The 19,726-nt window shown below is 44.2% G+C and overlaps 1 long non-coding RNA gene across 3 annotated transcripts in view; it reads right to left on the bottom strand.

Moving 5' to 3' along the window:
- LOC150058404 (uncharacterized) overlaps positions 1-19,726 on the bottom strand; it is a 156,467-nt gene that overhangs the window by 135,734 nt on the left and 1,007 nt on the right. The window contains exon 1 of one of the 3 annotated variants that reach the window (XR_016536880.1): positions 18,347-18,441. The exons of the other annotated variants lie outside the window; for them this stretch is intronic. This is a non-coding gene — a long non-coding RNA (uncharacterized LOC150058404). Of the gene's footprint in view, positions 1-18,346; positions 18,442-19,726 lie in introns of those variants that run through there. 3 annotated transcript variants of the gene reach the window in all.

Here is a 19,726-nt window from a genome sequence, read left to right as displayed (position 1 = left end):
TGTTGCTGTTTTTATCATCACTGATCTTGCCTCCATGGATGCTAACTTCAAGAAGTTCATGGCAGAAATGAATAAAAAGACTTATTTGGTTTCACCCTGGTGCCAGGCTGTATTAGCAGAGCATCCAGGCAAAGATACATATGCATGTGACAAGAGTGAAACCGATAAGATGCTGGCAATGCTTTCTTAAGTTATGATTAAACACTCAGGAATGCAGACCAAGAAAACCACTAATGGTATCAGAAGTAAATGAGTCCAACCCAAATGGTGGGATGATGTACAGAAGCACTGCTAAAGGTGATGTTGTCTTTATGCTGGAATCAAGTAGGGAAATGTGGAACAAGACAAGAGTACTGGAACAATTCGCAGGTGACAGTAACTAAACTGCCACCAGTGATTTCCATGGGCCAGCCACTTTATACCTATCATATCACCCATTGCCAGCACATTCAAATGATGGAGGTATTTCCAGTGTGACAATACTCGGATTCACATAGATGAGGTTATGCTGCTAGTGGTAGTATTCAGATGGCCATCTTAGAACCACCACACAGAGAGATAATTACTTCGAAGGCATCAATTTCTTTTGATTATATGGTTTGGGTCACATCCCCCCAAAAGGCTCCTGTGTTGAAGTTGTGGTCCCTAATTATGGAGCTATTGGGGGAGAAGTAGACCCATTACTAGGCAGGGACTAACTGGGAGAAAGACATGCCCTTAAGGGAACTATGAGCCCCGGATCCTTCTTCCTTTCCTTTGCTTCCTATGAAGTAAGAAACTTGCCATCATTCCCTCTCCACCATAATGCTTTCCCTCACCACAAGCCTAAAGTAATGAGACCCAGTCATCATGGACTGAAACCTGTGAAACCATGAACCCAGACAAATCTTTCTTTTATATGTTTATTTGCCTTAGGTATTTAACTCCATCTCAGAAAACTAACTCACACCTGGTGAAAGGGGAAAAAAACAGATCTTTCTTATTTTATTTGATGTTTCCTTGCATCTATCCATATCGTTCCCACTTTATAGAAAAAGAAAATTGTTCTTTGAGCAAGAAGCTCAGACTTGCTTAACGAAGATGAGAAAGAGTCGAAATTGGTTGATGAAGAAAGCTGGTTTTCTCAGAAGACCATATCACTAGAAGTTAGTGTCAGATTGCTAACCAGGATTGGCCCCTGCTCTGTGCCAACCCAAACCTGCTACTGCCCCTTCCCTAGTTAGGCTGAGGGTCTGTTCCAAAGGATAGATGATTAGAAGCAGGGGAGGAGTGGTGGTGGGCCAGGCTGGAAAACGCTTCATACCTCCAGGGCTGATCTGATCAGAATATCAGGTTCTCGACTTCTTTCCTTAACATAATCTATTCTTGTTCACCTCTGACTAATTCATTGTATCACCCCTCTGCTGACATTTAGAAATCCCTCCAGACTGGATTATTTATTAGTAGCAGGAAAATGAATACTCTTTTCCTCATTTCTAAAGAAATGAGGAACGAAACTTAGGAAGATATAGGAAGAAATGCCAGAGTCTCCCACTGGAAGTTGATGTTTACTTCTAGTAGAAACAGTCATTAGCTTGGACTCAGACTGCAATGAAAAATCCAAGCTCTGTCACTTAACCATATGACAGGAGATGATTTTCTTAAGCTCCTGGTCCTCAGTTTCTTCATCTAGAAAATGTTAAGGTATCAAGTGAGTTGGGCTGGCAGAACACCTTGTTATTTTTATTAATATTTAGTAGTAGCAGTAGCAGCAGCAAAGTAGTCACATTAGATACTATAATTCTTATGTTCCAGCAAGGGACCCATTTCTATCACTCCTGGAAAGTTGCCAACTTGCCACAAAAACAATATGACAGTGGACTCCACTATATTATTGAAGTGACATTCTCCAACTCCTGGGGCTGGAAGCTTGTTGCCATCATGGAACCCCCTTCAGGCCAGTCTTTTGAGTGTCACTTACACCAGTTTGGAAGTAATCGGCTTGCTCGCCCTTGCAGTAAAGGATGTCACAATCAACTAATAGAAAGTGACAAGAAGGGAGTTAAAGTTTGGGATAGAAAAAAGAAGAGCCTTGTACTTTATGGGAATGCACAATGCTAAGCATAGCATGTTAAATCGTGCATGCCAAATCATGGACTAATTAAGAGTCTTCGATTTTTTTTTCACATCTCATCTGTTGCCCTTTCCAAGATGTGTTTTAAAATTAGCCCTTAGCTCTTCCAATAACTACTCACAGAAAAGCAAAGGAAACTTTTCCTGAGAAGCAAACAATAAACACAAAAAGACAACACACAGGGAAAGGGATGAAGATTTGGTAGGAGATGTAAGGAAGTTTGATAATCATAGCAGCAACTTCTTGGATAATGGGCTTTAATAGCATATAATAAACTATGATCCAGGAGAACTCTGATTCAATTCCACTAATTGTTCAAGCCAGTGAAGTGACGGCTGCTAATGCCACTGAACACTGTAGAGAACAGACAATTGTGCCAGCTCCCTACCTCCTCAACCCCAGAGGGCATATGGTCCCTGCCCTGCAAACACCCAACTGAGTCTCCAACTTTCATGGCAATCTTCGTTCTAGGACTTTAAAGTCACAGGAATGTAATTTCTTGCAATCAATAAACTATTGTATTAAACAGAGAGCAGAGGGGTAACTAGACACAAAGCCTCTAATTAGGTTATAAAGAATAATAACTAATACGCTCTCATGGTAACACCAAAATGTACGAAAACCTATAATAAATTTAATTGAGCACATGATCATAAGCACTGTTTTTCTCCCCACATACTTCTGCTATATTAAAATACACTCCAAATAGAGAAACACATTTTCCCCATTGTTATTGAAAAAGAATGCTTTTTTCTTTTCATTCTAATTTGGATCATTTTATCAATGTCAAAAACTGGTATAATTAAGAAAAAATTGTTTTCTTTCTTGTTGCTCATTGATTACATCTAAGCATAAAATTGAACCAAGGAATTTAAAGCAATTATCTGGGTAATTCAGGTCCCCTCCCTCCCCCCACCCACAGAAAAGTTAGGAGTTTCTAATAAAAATATATTGTTCATGCCAGAATGATTAAGATAGCAAACTTAGTTGTCCACTTTATTTTATAAATGTAGATTTGTTTATTGATCAAAAAATGCTTTGCAATCCTTTTCAAGAGTAATTTAGGGTTTTTTCTTATCATTTGCATGAATTCTTTTATGCTACCTTGGAGAAAAAATATAAAATTGAAATTCCTAAACTAAAAGAAAGTTAAGAATGTGTATTTCCTTCCTTTTCTAAAAGGAACAACGCTGATGATTACATTTAGGGTGTGTAAAATACCTCTGTAAACTAATAGTCTGAAAACAGGAAAATTAGTGTTGTGCCATGGGTATGAGAAGCTAATAACAAGAACATGGTTAAAAGAGATTAAGGTTCAAATTAAGGTCAGAAACGAGACTGATTGAGAAAAAGTGCCATGTTCCATTGCACGGCAGTTTAAGTGAGACAGTTCCTTCTGAATCAGTCTTGGGGTGAAAAATTACACTATTGAGGTTAATAAAGAGGCTAAGCATTTGTTTGGACTGAGACTTCAATTAAAATGTTATTTGGGGACAGAGCTAATGTCTTGCTTCGAGGTAAACTGAACTGATCTTTAAGAGGACAAACAGGAAGAAAAGAGAAAGAAGAAGAAAAAGGGTCGGGGGTGGGGGGGAAGACCACCTAATCTGTCAAAGGCTCTGAATAACTAGCTGAAAGAATTGTGCTTGCTGGGTCTGTGCCCAGCACCCCAGCGAACCATTTACTTAAGGGTTTTGTGACATCATCAGAGGCAGCTGAGGTTTTCTGTGTTTTTTATTTTGGCACTGGGTAAGGAATCTAGCATTCAGCTGTGTCTTCTTTCAGACAAAGGAAAAGAAATCGGTTGATATAGCATACCAAGGTTGTACTTTCTTTTGTACTATACAAGGAGTAGGGTGAAACAACTTTTGAGTTGTTTCCTGATTCCTCCTCAAGGACAAAAAGCAACAATGAAAAACCACACCGCGATGAATGCCACTCATTGACTATCTCAGACCATACTAGTTTGTCCATAGTTAGACTAAAACCTCCAGAGTATGGGTTCATTTCACTTCTGGAAAGTAAGCAATAACCCCAGCCATGACTTCCTCTTCTTTCCTTCATTCTGTTATTCCACAGGGATTTCTAAGCATGCCAGTCCTGGACTCCTTCCAGTCAGCAAAGAGAATCATTTCCCAACTTTGATGCAGCTTCTGATTTGAAGAGAAGGAGAGGAACAATCAATATGGTTGTTTTTTTTTTTTTTTTAAGACAAAGACACACAATTAGAAATTGGTGACATCCAAAGAAACAGTGCAGGAATCATCCCAATCTTTTTCTCAACCAATCCTATTAGCAGCAAAATGAAGACCTCCTTATGAGTATATAATGTCAGGATGGGGTTAGTAGTATCAGACCTAAAACATGAACTATTCTGTCATGGAATCTGGGATCTATCATGGAAGCAAGAAAGAGTAGAGTCATAGAGAAAGAGAGAGCTGGAAGAATCTAAAATAGCCTGGATGAGAGCCTCAATGAACTTAGCATTTCTTGTTAGGAACTGAACAAGGGATGAATAACCACAATCCAAAACTAGAAGTCACATGGGAAAGAAACAGGCCATCTCCTAGGATTGGCCAGGTGAAGTGGGAACTGGCACAAAAGAATCTGAGGTCCAGATTTACAAAGAGATTCATTTTCCAGTATTAAGGTTTGAACTCAGGCCAGGAGCATAGCCTAGTGGTAGAGTGCTCACCTAGCATGCATGAAGCCCTGGGTTCGATTCCTTGGTACCACATACACAGAAAAAGCTGGAAGTGGCACTGTGGCTCAAGTGGTAGAGCAAAATGTGTCTTGAACAAAATGTGTTCAAGGATAGTGCCCAGGCCCTGAGTTTGAGCCCCAGGACTGGCCAAAAAAAAAAAAAGGCTTGAACTCAGGGTTTAGACAATATCCCTTACCTTTTTCTTTCAAAGAATGGTACTATACCATTTGGGCTCATTAATTGGAGACAAGAGTTCAGATATTCCTTCTCAGATAAGCTTCACATTATAATCCTCATATCCCAGCCCCTTGAGTAGCTAGGATTACAGGAGAGAGCCATTGGTGCCTAGCTCCTTTGGCATTTACTTGGGCAAGTCCTGTGCATATAGGATAGATGGAGACAGGATGCAACATGAGAAAGAGTACTTTATAAAGGAAATGCCAGTAATGAGATCATTTCAGCAGGAACAGGCAACTAGTACACAGAGAAGTCACACAACGTCCATGCATGCTATGTCTGTCTAAGCAAAAAATCTGCCAGCTCCAGATTGACTTCATTAGTCATTTAGAAGTATGAAGATCACAGAGGGAAAAATCCTCCTCCTCCTTACTGCACAATAATTGATCATCTGTATAAACAGAAATAGATTAGAACACCAGCTCTTCAATACATAAATATTTCATTCACCAACCACTTGCTATTTTGCTGGCAGTGGTGGTGAAGAACCATTCATACAGGTGTAAATATGGCCAGCATCAACCAGGAATTTGGTGTTGACGAGGATTTGTGCACAGAAACAGACTCACCACAAAGCCTCCACGGACCAGATGCAGTCGGGAAATTGGTGAGAAGCAGGCAGTTACGTAACTCACTTTAATTATTGTCCTTTCACTCTTTGGGTCTGCTTGAACCAATAAGATTGTCATTTAGCAAATATTTATCAAAAATTATGGGCACTGGGCTCTTAGCTAGTTCACTGAATAGCCTTTTCTATTAGAATCCTCAATTCATGTGAACGAATATTTTTAAGAATAAATGGCTGAATGAATAAGAAAAAGGAACTCTTTAAAGACTAGCCTGTGGCTCATGCCTGTCATCTCAGCAACTTGGGAAGCAGAGATCAACAAGACTGAACTGAAAATTTAGCAAGACCTTGTTTCAACAATCAGTCTAGAGTGATGGCCCACATCTGTAATCACAGCTGTATGGAAGAAAGGAGAATTGGGGTCCAAGGCTATCTCTGGGTAAAATCACAAGACCCTATCAAAAAGAAACGAAAAGGTTGTGGGCATAATTTAAGTGATAGAATGTCTGCCTAGCAAGTGTGGAGTGCTGAGTTCAAACTCCGTACTACCACCAAAAACAAATACCTTTAAGAAAAAAAAACACGTTAAGAAAATGAATTATACACAAATCCAAACAGATAAGAGATAAGCCAGAGAATAAACATTCTACAGTCCTGTCCCTTTAGCCAGTTCTCTGGCTGGATGAGGTTGTATATAGCTATAATCCCAGCACTTGAGAGGGTAAGGCAGAAGGATCAACATTTTGAAGATAGCTTGCTTGGATTTCATGAAGAGATCTTGTTTTAAAGAAATCAAAGAAGGAAGGAAAGGAAAAAGGGAGGGAGGGAAAGGGGAAAGGAAGGAAGAGAGGAGGGAAAGAGAAGAGTTTGGCTCATTTCCAAAATTAAAAATACCACTACTGATATTGTGCCATTCCATAAAGGGCAGAAAGGGATTGCAAAGACCCTGACGTGGCAAGACATGAGTCATAGCCATGACCTACACGCAAGCCAAGAAGACCTATCATTGAGGAACAATCCGATCAGGGATTCGTGCTCTGCCATATGCTTCTCCCTCAGAAGCACTGAAAAGGAAATGTGTGTGTGTGTGTGTGTGTGTGTGTGTGTGTGTGTGTGTGTGTGTGTGTACACATAGATGCTGGTCCTACAGCTTTAAGTCAGGGCCAAGGGACTATCCCTGAGCTTGTTTTGCTCCAACCCGGTGCTCTGCCACTTGAGTCACAACTCCACTGGCTTTTTTTTGTAATTTATTGGAGATAGTCTCATGGACTTTCTTTGCCCTGGCTGACATCATACAATAATCCTCAGATCTCAGCTTCCTAAGTTACTAGGGTGTGTGCCACCAGTGCCAAACTGAATATTGCACTTTAAAAGACAAAGTAGTGAGCAATAATGCTTGGTAAACTTATAATACGATCTATAGGGATGTATATAACACAGGTATCCTAAAGGTAAAATTTTCCAAATTAACCATAGTGCAAAGAGAATACTATACTAAAAACAAGTTTGAAAAGACACATGGCCTAAAAATTTTCTGAGGGAAATAACTCACCCATTGTGAAATCAATGTTCAAATCAATACACCTTGGGGAGCAAAATAATGCTCATTGATGGAAACTGATTTTTCTTTTTCTTAAGAAATTCTCAAGGGGTAGACAACATTTTTTGCTACCATAATGAATGAAACCAAATAAAGGCAATGTCAGAGGCTAGATTTCCTCCCTCTTTAACACCATGTCTAAAAGTTCTCTCTTTTGATATGTTTAAAAATAGATTGCGGTTTCATTTTTAATTTCATTTTAATATCCAAGCAACAAATTGATGCATCGTGTACCTAACAGCACTATTTTAAGTAAAGTACTCCCATTGGCAGTTTAAAAAAAAACAGTAATAGCAGGGGGGCAGCAATGGCTCTCACCTGTAAAACTAGCTATGTAAAAAAGAATAAATAGAAGGCTTGTGGTCCTAGCCACTCTAGGAAAATAATGAAGGCAAAAAGGGGCTGAGGAATATGGATGACTTGTCTAACAAGTCCGTAAGCCCTGAGTTCAACCTTCAGTGCCATTTAAAACTAAAAAAAAGGGAGGGCTGGGAGTTTGGCCTAGTGGTGGAGTGCTTGCCTAGCATGCACGAAGACCCAGATTCGATTCCTTGGTACCACATGCATAGAAAAAAGCCAGAGGTGGTGCTGTGGCTCAAATGGTAGAGGTCTAGCCTTGAGAAAGTCCAAGGACAGTGCTCAGGCCCTGAGCTCAAGCCCAGGACTGGCAAAAAATAAAAAAAAAATCAGAAATTAGTATCAAAAGTAACTTCTCAGGAATCAGCTTGTCTTAACCAACAAACTTAGTAGTTGCTAATTTTAAAACATCTTGCTATTTTGCACTTTTCCTACTCCTTTTTGTACTCCAATTAAAAAACTATTGACTAACACTGAATCTCTGTGTGGACTGCTTTCACAAAAGCAAGAAGTTCTTTATGAACAAAGAAAAGATAACAATGAGTCTGATTTCTTTTTACATTTAGCAAGTTGGTTCAAGTGAGTGAATAGTTAGAATGAATAGGTCACCATACATTACAAACTGTCTAATTCAAATATTGTCTTTGTAAGCCAAATGTATGATTGGAAGAGAGCTTGCTTTCTACCCTTTGGAAACTGAAAAGTTGCATAAGAAAGGACAGATGGATGATTTGTGGAAAAGAAATGTCACTCAATTAATGTTTGTTAAAAAGGGTGTCATGGATCATTGGCAGAGTTTCTACCCATTGGCAACTCCCCCATCCAGCCAAAGATTAATTGAGCATCCAGACTACTAGTTTTTCTGGTGGAGAGGAAAACAACAGTAGAAGCTGATATGAGAACCCTCAAGAGAGAAGCTAGATGGCCCATCTTCCACTGGTACCCAGTAGCCATTGGTTGATATTTTTCTCTTTGATGGAGATTAATTCAAATCAAGTCACTTTTTTGTACCTTCTTTGTCTCAGGTATAAAATAGGAATTTCAGAGTGGCTTGAACAGATACAATTTACAATAAAATCATTCATTGGCACATGGTCATGACCTTAACAATTCAAACCAAATTGATTATGGTACCATTTCTCATTGAATAGAATATCTAATGAGATGCCTATAGCAACACTAAATACCATAGAGAACAAAAAGCAGAGCAAAACGAAAGCCTAAGCAATTAGAAAACAAATATAAGCCAACCTTCCACGTATGCAAAGAAAGAAGTAGAAATAACTGTTTTCCTCCTAACTTAACATTCAAAAAGAACTCATCTGTATAGTATGGGAGAGGGATGTGGTCACTTATCATGTGAAAACTCATTTCTGTTTTTCTCATACCCTGTACTATGTAGAACTAAAATGAGCAGGGCAGAGGTGAGCAAATATGGTCTTCTATGGAGAATAATGTAACAATTGGAACACAACTGGGATTGATTCATGCTAACCTGGAAATAGTATGGATATCTGTGCAAGTCTGTGTATGCACGAAGAGAGGGGAGGGGAGGGGAAGGGAGAATTTCCCAAAGTGAAATTTCCAGAAATTACCCTACAGACTTAACCCAAGAAAGGTCTCATAGGCAGACATAGACATAACTACTCCTTTTCCAATACAGTCCAGGTGGTTCTGCGGCAAGCTGGACAAACAGGCCTTCCTCTCCACTGACCGTTCCCACCAGAGCAGGGAAGGTGTCCGCAGGATCTAGCTGACTGGGTTCCTAATGGTGCTGTGGTTAATTATTGACTGCTTAGGGATTTACCCTTATCTCTCCATCAGAAGCTAGCTCAACACCTTAAGGGTGAGCCATTTCCAGGGAGGTGGGAAAGGGAATCTACACACAAGCCTTTTACTTGTTTCCCTTTGGATGATTTTAACAGGTCCTTTAGCATGCCTCCATTACTCACTTTTGGGTCAGGTTGCAAGGCTCACAGCTCCTTTAGTAGGGGCCAGACCCACCGTGAGGGAGGCCTGCAGAAGCAAGCTTAACTCTCAACAAAATGTTTCTCCTTGGCTTTTTGACTCTGGAAATCCTGGGGATTCCTGAGGGTGAGAATCAGCCCCTCACTCCCAAAGCAGCCTGTCTGCTGAGGACCTCTGAGGAGGGAGTCAGTACAGCCTGAACCCAGCTGCCCCAGATAAGAGGTGCCCGTGTTAATGCACAGGCTTCCTCTGCACCTCTGCAGGACCTTCCTTTTCCAAACAGTCTCCCTTTAATGTTGGCGAATGTTGTTTTTCCATTGACTCAACATCTCGCCTCTGGTGTTGAGCCAGGGGGGGAAGTTGGAGGGGGGGCCATCCAGAGGGAGGGCCAGCCAGTCTGCTACATCTCTAAATAAGCTGGGCACCTGTTTCACAAAGTTTCAGATTCTTGCTTCCTCCAGACCAAGATCAGTCTTTCTCTTACTCCCAGGTGGTCGGACCCGCTCTCCATCTTTCAACCTCACTATCAAAGATGTATCATCTTTATATAGATTTCACTATCATATTTGAAGAAAAGGAAAACAAGAAGTTTAGCTGTGCCTAACACCCCTAAAACACTGAGAAAAGAGAAGAGGCAAGCAAATGAAAACACGATGGGGAAATGGAGAGGAAGAAAAGGTGGAGCAGACCGGATATGACAAAGAATCAAGACATGAACACAAAAGGTCAAAGGGAGAGGAGAAAAAGAGAGGAGGGGGAAAGGAAAAGGGCTAAAAAATGAAATCTTAAATGAAAGAATCCCCCCCCCCATTCCATAAGCTCAGTTTCTCAAGCACCTAGACAGTGGCCAAGTTGAGGGCTGAGAACAGGCTTGAAGGAGGAAGGGGGCTTTTCTGGGCAGTCCAAGGTCAAAGGGCATCTTCAAAACCAAATCTTGATTAGAGCCAGCTAAATGTTTTGACTTGGGGGAGACAGTCAGGATTAAAAAGCAAAATAGAGCAGCATGGAGAAGAAAGAAACAGGAAAAGAAAGGAAAAAGTTTTAAAAAAGGAAAGAAAAGCCATGGTGGACACAATGGGAAGGATAGAAAACACTTCTGCTTGGGCTAGCCATCTACTAACAAGCTGTAAAGATCTCCAATGACAAGTTGTCACATTAGTTTAGTGAGACTGAAGCAGTCCTTATCCCCTTTCCTGTGCTTAATCTCTCCCTGCGAGCCACAAAAACATGCTACCACGTTTAATAGGATTAGTATCGTTCACTTTCTCCCCCACCCCTTTTTATTTTTACAATTCTATTTCAGCGACCCTCCATCCACAGACTTCCTGTGGTGCCCAGCAAAACCTGATGTATGTGTGTGTGTGCGCGCGTGCGTGTGTGTGTCTGTGTATGCATGTACACATGTGTGCATGGCTTTTACCCTCTACAGACATTATTCAAATCTGAAAAAAAAAAAAACCCAATGTATTTGTTGACCACTTTGTCCCTTTTCCTGCACTGAATGATTTTCTCCTCCTAGAAATAGCCAGAGCTGGAGGGGATCAGATTGGTGATATAAAGGTTCAGGCAAAGCCAGGCCTGATTATGAGAATAATCATGAAAAAAACAAAACAAAACAGTCCCAGCAAAGGCTGGGGTCTAAGAGAAATTGTTTTAGCTCAAACTATAGGCAGACCTGGGTTTCAATTCTAACTCCTCTATTTACTTACTTGGTAGCTTTGAATAAGCACTGAGGCCTTCTACACTTGTTCCTATGGTGGGGATACCGGTCTCCCTAGTTGTTGGGGGAGCTGCAAATAAAATACTTTATTCCCTCACTTCAAAATTCCATTGCTATATGTTTGGACTCCTGAGGCCAGCATGCCGTACTTACAATTGTGCATTAAAGATGACTATGTGTTTCTCTACCAAAGCCATCTTTAACTGGATGCTGTGTCTTTTGGTATTTTCATATTAAAAAACAAAACAAAACAAAACCAAGTACAAGTGTGAGTACAGAATTCAAAGTGTCTGACATACAAGAAGTGCTCAGTAAATGTTACAAGTACCCGTCATTGCTCCAGATCATTGCCCCTTGTGTTTTGTGTTTTCACTGCAAGATCACATTGGAATATGAGAAAAGGAAGTGTTACCTTGCCCATCGTCCAGATTTTTCTAGAACAAAGCTCCTAATGAGGCTTCAGAAACTTAACCACACCAGAAACAGCCCAGAACTGTTGAATCAGTCCAGGCTCACCAATCACCATGCTTAGCAGCATCTAACAAATGACAAGCATTTGATAAGTGGCCGATTCCAATTTTGTAGAGTCCTCTTTGAGTATTACACCCCCTCTGCTCTTCCCAGCATTAGGAAGAGACAAGAGGAACCTGTCTACATGATGGATGAATGGGGGAGGGGGAGAGGATCCACAAAGTCCTGAAGGATGTACACTGAGCCTCACTTGGGTGGGAGATAGGTATGTTGGGGGGGCCATGAAGGCACTAAAGGACGCTCTGACTCTCAGATTCCACATTCCATGCACCTAAGAGGGGGCAGCACTCATAGAATCAAGATCCTGCCAGCAACCATCCCCCTCCTTTCCCTTCCCAGGAAGAATCCTGAAATCTCTGCCCCTGGAGGTGGCAGTCCCAGAGCTGTTGGGTCCAAATTGTTCCCCAGCCAATTTAGGTTTAGCAAGGAAGCAGCATCAAAAATGTGGATGATGGGCTGGGAGTCTGGCCTAGTGGTAGAGTGCTTGCCTAGCATGCATGGAGACTTAGAAATGGTGTTGTGGCTCAAGTGGTAGAGCTCTAGCCTTGAGAGAGTCCAAGGACAGTGAACAGGCTCTGAGTTCAAGCCTCAGGAGTGGCAAAAAAAAAATGTGGATGAGAGGAAGCCATGATATTTGGCCCTTCATCCCGCCAAGAGCAGCAGCCAGTTTTAACCTCCTACCTCACCTTCCTCCTACTTCTCCCTTCACCTCCCAGATGACCCTCCACATCCTGTCACACCCAGGAACCTCAGTACTGGGAACGGAGGCCCTGTGAACCATCTAGCACTGCACCCTCTACTTCCACACCTCACTTCCTTTATCCCTTCCAGGCTCCTACTCTTCACTTTCTCTCCTCCCAATTCCCACTCCTCACTTCTTTCCATGCTCCCTACTTCAGGTCCCCATTCTCTCTCCCCCAGGCTCCTCAGCAACCCCTATTCAGTTCACTAACTTTATACAAACACATTTGTGTCCTCCCCACCCACATCCAACACCCTCCACCCCACATACACCCCACCTTGTCCCCTCTCCAACTACTGGGCTGTGCTTATCTAGAATCTCACCCACATCTTTCCTGCTGCTCATCCAGTGCAAGAGTTGGGCAAAAAAAAATCCTCTACTGGGAAGGGGCTGAGAAACAAAAGCCAAAAGCAGCCACCCGATGGCCTGGCACCAAATATATGTGCCTTTCTAATTGTCCTGGTGTGCCCTTTGGGTATAATCCCCTAGAGACACAGACATTTTCCTCCTGAATAAAACAGGAACCTTCCATAAGTGCCCCCAAAATACCCAGGAACAGGCTCCTCTCCCCCAAGGACAGCTACTTCATCTCATTCAGGGAAATCTAAATCCTTGCAGTACTCACTGGGGACTGGTCCCCATTCCCATGCTGGAAATTCTGACCCCTAGAGAAATAGGATTGCTTTCGCTATAGCCTTTTGAGGGTACCAGCAGAACACCTTCTGTGGGACGTTGAACTAGCTGCTCTTTCTCCAGAACCGACATTGTAGGCTAATTTGCTCTGCTGTCTGCTGGTTCAGCCTGTTCCATTTCCTTGGCTTTCTTCCCCTCACATGGCTTCAGAGTCACAGCCAGGCAAAGCACTTTCCTGCCTGTCTTCCTCTCCTTGCTCACAGCTGTCTTTGGTTGGGCACTCCCTGCATTACCTTGTCTCATGCTTGGATTCAATGGTCTGAACATAATCTTAAGAAGGCTTGCTTTTTACTTTACATGCATTTGGGGAAGTTGGTTATTCTCACAAATTAAATCATATGCAGATGAGATGCATTTGTTTTTGTTTACCTAGGAATGTTGACCTTCTTATTTTTGTATTTCCTGCTTGTTATTCCCTATTGAATAGCACTTTTTTCTTATTCTAATCAGAAGCTTCTATGAGAAAGGTCCAATGCCTGTGAAGTAGGGAAGGTGAAAAAGTCCTCACCCCCACCCCCACCACAAAAAAGAGAGGGAGAAAATTTTAGATTGGCAAATCAGTGAGCCTGGCAAAAAGTTCTAGGTCCAGGAACATGAGGCCTATCTTTCAAGCATGCACAAATTCTGTTCTGGATGGCCTAAAAGGTATGTGTGTGTGTGTGTGTGTGTGTGTTGTACATGAGCCCAAGGAAGCAGTCTGTGTGGGCTACATTTGTCCATGCATGCATGCACATGCAAGTCCAGTTATTCAGAAAAAAAAAACAAAAACGTTAAGACAAGAAGGTGTACAGGAGTGCTGATGAACCTAAATCTAAAAGCTTGCATTTGTGAGCAAAATAGGCTCCATATCTCAAGTACCAATCATGTGCTGAGCAATTCCACTTGTGTAGAAGTCTCTTCTACACAACTCACAACTTGGATTATTATCTCCATTTGAACCATCAAGAAAATGGAGGCTTGGGAGAAGTTAACTCACTCAAGGTCATCATGGAGTCAGTCACCCCTGTTTTTGTAGTGTGACACTGTGAGACTTCCCCAGATTGCCCCCTCCTCTTCTTCCTCCTCCACCTCCTCCTCCTCCTCTCCTACTAGAGCCTAGCCTGGAAATCCTTTTATTTAGTTTAAAGCTCCTTTGGTGATTCTGATGATCAGCAGGTCCTTGCAAGTGCTCCTCACATCAAACCCTCCTGCTAGCCCACTTGTGAGTCTTCCCTCTGAGCAGCCTTCTCCACGTTGGATAAAACATTTAAAACATATTTAAATAGCAATTTCGAAAAACTATGCAGCATATGGCTTTCTCTTTTGATCTCAAAATGATGACAAACAGACACTTAGATACTTCATAAAAGAAATATTACCAGAAAAATTATAGAAACCTGGCTTTCAACTTCGTCTTGCTCTAATTTAAACAAAATGCAACTTTCCGGAGTTATTCTTGCCCCGAAAAAAAAAATCCAAAAACTGGCTCTTCTTTCTCTTGCGCTCCCTTCTCTGCCCGACGCCTATTTATTTCTAGCCCGCTCCTCAACCTGAATAAAAGCTTTGTAAGAGCTTTGTAAGTATGGGTAACTCAAGTCCTATCACCAAAGCCCAGAAAATAGAGCACCTCCTCTGAATTCTCACCCTTGACATGAAAGACCAAAGAAAGGGGAAGCCGGAGTAACCGCCAAATACCCTTAAATTGACAAAAGAAGCCAGGGCAGAAGGACAGATTTTCATTCCTCCGAAGGTCCCGCCCCTCTTGCGATCCCGAGAGACACCCCGCCCCCGCCCCCCATTCCTCACCCCCAGTTCCCTGTCCAGTGAGCCCACCCGCTGTGGCGCGCCGCCACCAAGTCCTCGAAGCAACAGGCAGCGGCTGGCGGGGGAGGGGAGGCGACAGGGGGAGGGGGCAGCGCTGACCTGGTCGCAGCCCACGTTTCTCAGCCCCGTACGACGCCCCCCCCACCCCGCCCCAGCTCCATAACCCACCCTCAGCAGGTGGCTGCCCTCCGCACCCCACTCCGGGGCTCAGAACCGGAGTGATCGGAGCCGGGCTGCGGCTCCCGCGGACACCTGGGGAAAGGCCGGGATGTGGGGGCTGGGGTACCCGGGACAGCGGGCGGGGCCCTCTAGACCCCCTGCGGGCGCTGCCCCCAGAAGCTGGGGCGCTCGCTCCGCGGGGATGGTGGCACTGCGGCCCGCGCGGAGTCACTCGCTGGCCAAGGCCGGGCCACGGAGCGCGGGGCCGCGGCGAGGAAGGGCACTCTGGGGGGAGTGGAGCGGGGGAGAAGACACCCGGAGCAATCGGAGGAGCAGGAACCCTGCTTCCCGCCCGAGGCCGAGTCGGGAGAGGAGACTCCCGGCCTTCCCGCCCATCCCGAAACTTTTCCAAGGCGCGCGGGCGTGTTCCTCTCGGATTTTTGGCAATCCCGAGTCACCCCCGAGGAAGAGGCACACACCCCTTCCCTCCTCTACACCACCCCGCGAACTACGCGCGGCGACCACACGGGAACCCCACGGGAGACGTGGGCCTCTGGAGGGGGGAGTCGCCGAGGGTGGGCGCGCAGGCAGCAGGCGGCGGCTCCGGAGCAGAAAGGAACTCACGAAAGCCTGGAAGAGCGCTCAAAAAAACAAAACACAACCCCACAACAACAAACCAAAAAGCCTGCCCCAGCTCGGAAGGATAGCGGTGCCCAGAGGCTTTGCGTAACTTTGCCCACTGCGCCCCCGCGGGCAAAGGCGCGCTCTGCCTCTCCCTGCCCGCCGCCCTCCCGGCCGCGGCCCGAGCCAGCCTTTGTACTTCAGTGACAGCCAAGGAGAGCTGATCCGAACCTCCGCTGCTGGTGGCATGTGTGTGTGTGTGTGTGTGTGTGTGTGTGTGTGTGTGTGTGTTTTAAGTAAAATCACTGCGTCTCCAAATCCTAGATTAGAGAAAGGCCAGTTATGGGGAGGAGCAAGTGAATCCCCTGGAAAGGAGAGCGGGCTCGTGGCCTGGCTAGGCGCGGTGGCGAGGCCCGGTGGAGTGGCTGGATTATGTAAGTAACAGCCCGCCCGGTGCCGGACACCATCTGTTAATTTCTTGATATTGGAAAGTTGGGTGCCTGAGGCTAAGCCGGGGCTGGCTGCCGAGGGCTCCCAGTCTGTCTATTCCTTATTTCTCCAGGGCAGGAAACGCACCTCCCTTGGTTTTTTTTTTTTTTTTTACCCATTTCCATCAAATCAAGTAGCCGTCTGACCCCTGGACCACCACCCCAACACCACCACCCCCAATCCTCACGAGTGTGGGCTGTGCGCTGTTGGGTTGTGAGGAGTGGAGAGCGATTTTCTTTGAGGTTATATTTATAAGAATGAGTCCTTCTGACTACTAGATACTTTTCTGACACATTTGCACTCTTTGGGGTAAAGGAAGGGGGTATCCCTCTTATTCAGGGAATAAGGACTTTTTTTCTGTAATAAATTACTTTTTCTGTCAACACCCCTGTCTGCAATTTCTCCTAAGGGTTATATTTCGACTTCTTTGGAGTGATTCGTTTCTGTTTACTTTGAAAGCTGTTGGTTAAACAAACATCACTCAGAGGCTTCTCAACACTGGGGTTCCCCAGAGAGAAAGCCCGCAGCTGTTTCTTGCTACTGATCTTGCGGTATTTCACTTTCTGCCCCACTATTCAGAGCAAATCCAGGTTGGGTTTGGCTGGGCACAGGGGGGAAAAGAATGAGAGAGGCCAAGTGTCAGCTTGCCTGAGGGACTACCTGCTGCAGGCCAGTCTGCTCCCCCGGGTTGGGTTTTCTTTTTCTTCCCGTCCTCAGGCTGCTGCTGGTGGGTTTGGTGGGTAGGTGGCCATGAGGGTTCTCGCGCATCGTTTGCTGGAATTCGCGCCTCTGTTTGCCTGCCTCTCATCTGGGTGTCTTAAGGTTTGATGATGGCTGGATATAAGTTTTTAAATCTCCTACACGCACCCTCTTCCCTCCAAACCCCAATTAATGGCTTTAAGAAAGAAGGGAGGGGGCTACACCAAGGAAAAGTCAAGGCGAATGTGTTTAACCCCGAACCAGATGCACTGGTGATAACGGCAAGTTTGACTCTGAACACACACACACACACACACACACACACACACACACACACACACACACACACAATCCCCCTCTAGATAAATAAGCAAACGCAACCCGCAGGGGGTTTGTTTGAAGCTGGATCCGAACTCGAGTTAACTTCTAAATTGCTGGTGTGATTTTGAACATCGGGAAGGAGAGGACGCGCTGACCCTAGTTAGGTCTGGCCTCTGCTTTCCCAGATGGAGCCATTATCTATGCGACTTCTGCCCCACAACGGATCCGCTCTCTTTCCCCCATCAGAAAACAAACCAGAAGTGACCGCAGATAGGGGGCTTGGGCCTGACGCCTGGCTGCAGAACCCCCTTCCCCCCACACCCAGACACCCAGGAGAGCATCCTAGCTCGGACCAGAAAGGTTGCCTAGCTTGTTTGTGGCCGCGGCAGGCAGAGATCAGCGTAGGCTGCTTACAAAGCTGGACTGAAGAGCCAGCTCGCCCGCCCAGCGTAGCGTGCGCGCCTGTTTGAAGGAGCGGCTCCTGCGCCCCAAAGCCGGCTAGGAATTGCTACCACCGAACAGCGTGGCGAGCCGCGAGCCTGCACCGCCCAGCCTGGGGGGTTGAAGTGTTTCTTCCAGAGAATGCACTAAACTTTTAAATCCGGCCTTCTTTTGCCCCCCAGCAAAAGTCTGCCTTACTGGGGTGCGCTGGGGAACTTTTCCCGCCGCCTGATCCTATCAGGTGTAGTGTGTTCAAAACGTGCAACAGAGAGCACGTGCATCAGAGGTACAATTGACCCAAAGTTAAGGGCTGAAGTTGGAGCTCTTTTCTTTCCCTAGTCTCCTTTCTTCCCGCCCACCCTGAGCACCCCCCTTTCCTTCCCTGGTCTCCTCCCTTTTAAATATCAAATTGAGCAGATGGTTTTAAGGGGTAAAGAACATACGTTCTTTACTAATACCAGTTTATTTGTGGGCTGCCGCTAATTTATTTGTTCAAACAGGTTTTTAAAGAAAAAAAATAATGAAAAAGAGCAAGAGAACAGCTTCGACCCAAATTTTCCAACACAATACACCCGCTTACCTCGAAGGGACCATCCTGTATCTAGTGAGCATGAGGGCAGATTATTTCAGTTCCCAGTCTAAACTGTCACATCCCTGTAAGAACATTTGATTCAACAGCGGATCACTGGAGGGGTGAATGGTGTGTGCCTGTGTCTGTGTTATTTCCACAAAGGACTGGAGGAGTGTCTAGGGGAGAGGAGGAGGGGAAGGGGTAAAAGGCTGGAGATGCACCTATAAGTCTTTTCCCATCTGGCTGACCTGATTTCTCCCTCCTCCCCTCCATCACCAGAGCCAAAAGTTTGCTACAGGCTATGGACTTGAACATACTAACATCGTTATTCAGAGACAAGACTTAATATCCTGTTTACAGTTGGATAAATTTGAGGGTGCAGTTGTAAATATCTCAGAGAGGTGTGTGTCTGTGGCAGAAGATGTTGGTAGTGGCTGACCCGTATCCTCGTAACACACCCCATAAATACTGTTGTGACAACGCGGCACGACCTTTGATCTGATTAAATTCAAGGGACACACACACACACACACACACACACACACACACACACAAATACTTCTCCCTGTCCTACCTTAAAAAAAAAGGAAAAAGATCCCCTAAATACTGAGCATTGAGTCTACAAGGTATGCATGTTTCTGCTTCGAAGCTCATGACGAGTCCCAGCTTTTATAGGATCTTTAAGTCATAAAGCGGCTGTTTTATTAAATGCTGTTTACTATGCCCAGTGAAACCTTCATGCTAGGGCTGGAAGGAGGCTGTCTTTTTAGCGTTTGTTACTAGCAAAGCTCAAAGAGCTCTTTAAAAAATATATCATCTGAAGAAATCTGGTCAGTTATTTCACCCACAAAATGTCAAATCAAAATGAATTTTCTATGGCTTTACCTTAGAGCCTGAGATTTTTAGCGTTTGAAATTTTCTTGCCTAATAAACTTCAAAGTTTATCACCCTGACATTAACATTGTGTAAATCCTATGTTGGACAGTTTTACCCCCGTCCCCAGTCATTTTGAGCTAGGGAGAGGTAATTGGAAGATAATGTTTGTGATATATATGTTTACATATGTATATATGTATACACACATATATAGCTGGTGTATCCACAATCCATATAATATTGTTAGAGGTGACAGAAGGTGAATATTATTCTTCCTAATCATTTTGACCTGTGATTGGGACTCAGTGTGGGTTTAAAAAAAAAACAACATCAAATTCATTGGACTCAGGGTGAAACATTCCCCCCCTCATGATTTTAATTCTAAACCAACCTGAATTTTATCCTTCACCTCCTCTTTTAAAAGCGTGACATATACCGTTGATACCGCCTAGGAGCTCGGTTAAAAAGTAGACTGGTTTGTGGATTTCCACCCCCTCAAACACACACACACAC

Source organism: Megascapheus bottae, chromosome 10 (assembly GCF_031878675.1).
Source record: "Megascapheus bottae isolate mThoBot1 chromosome 10, mThoBot2.hap1, whole genome shotgun sequence".
NCBI classification, from domain to species: domain Eukaryota; kingdom Metazoa; phylum Chordata; class Mammalia; order Rodentia; family Geomyidae; genus Megascapheus; species Megascapheus bottae.
Note: the sequence above shows the minus strand (reverse complement) of the source record. Positions and strands in the feature narration are given on the sequence as shown.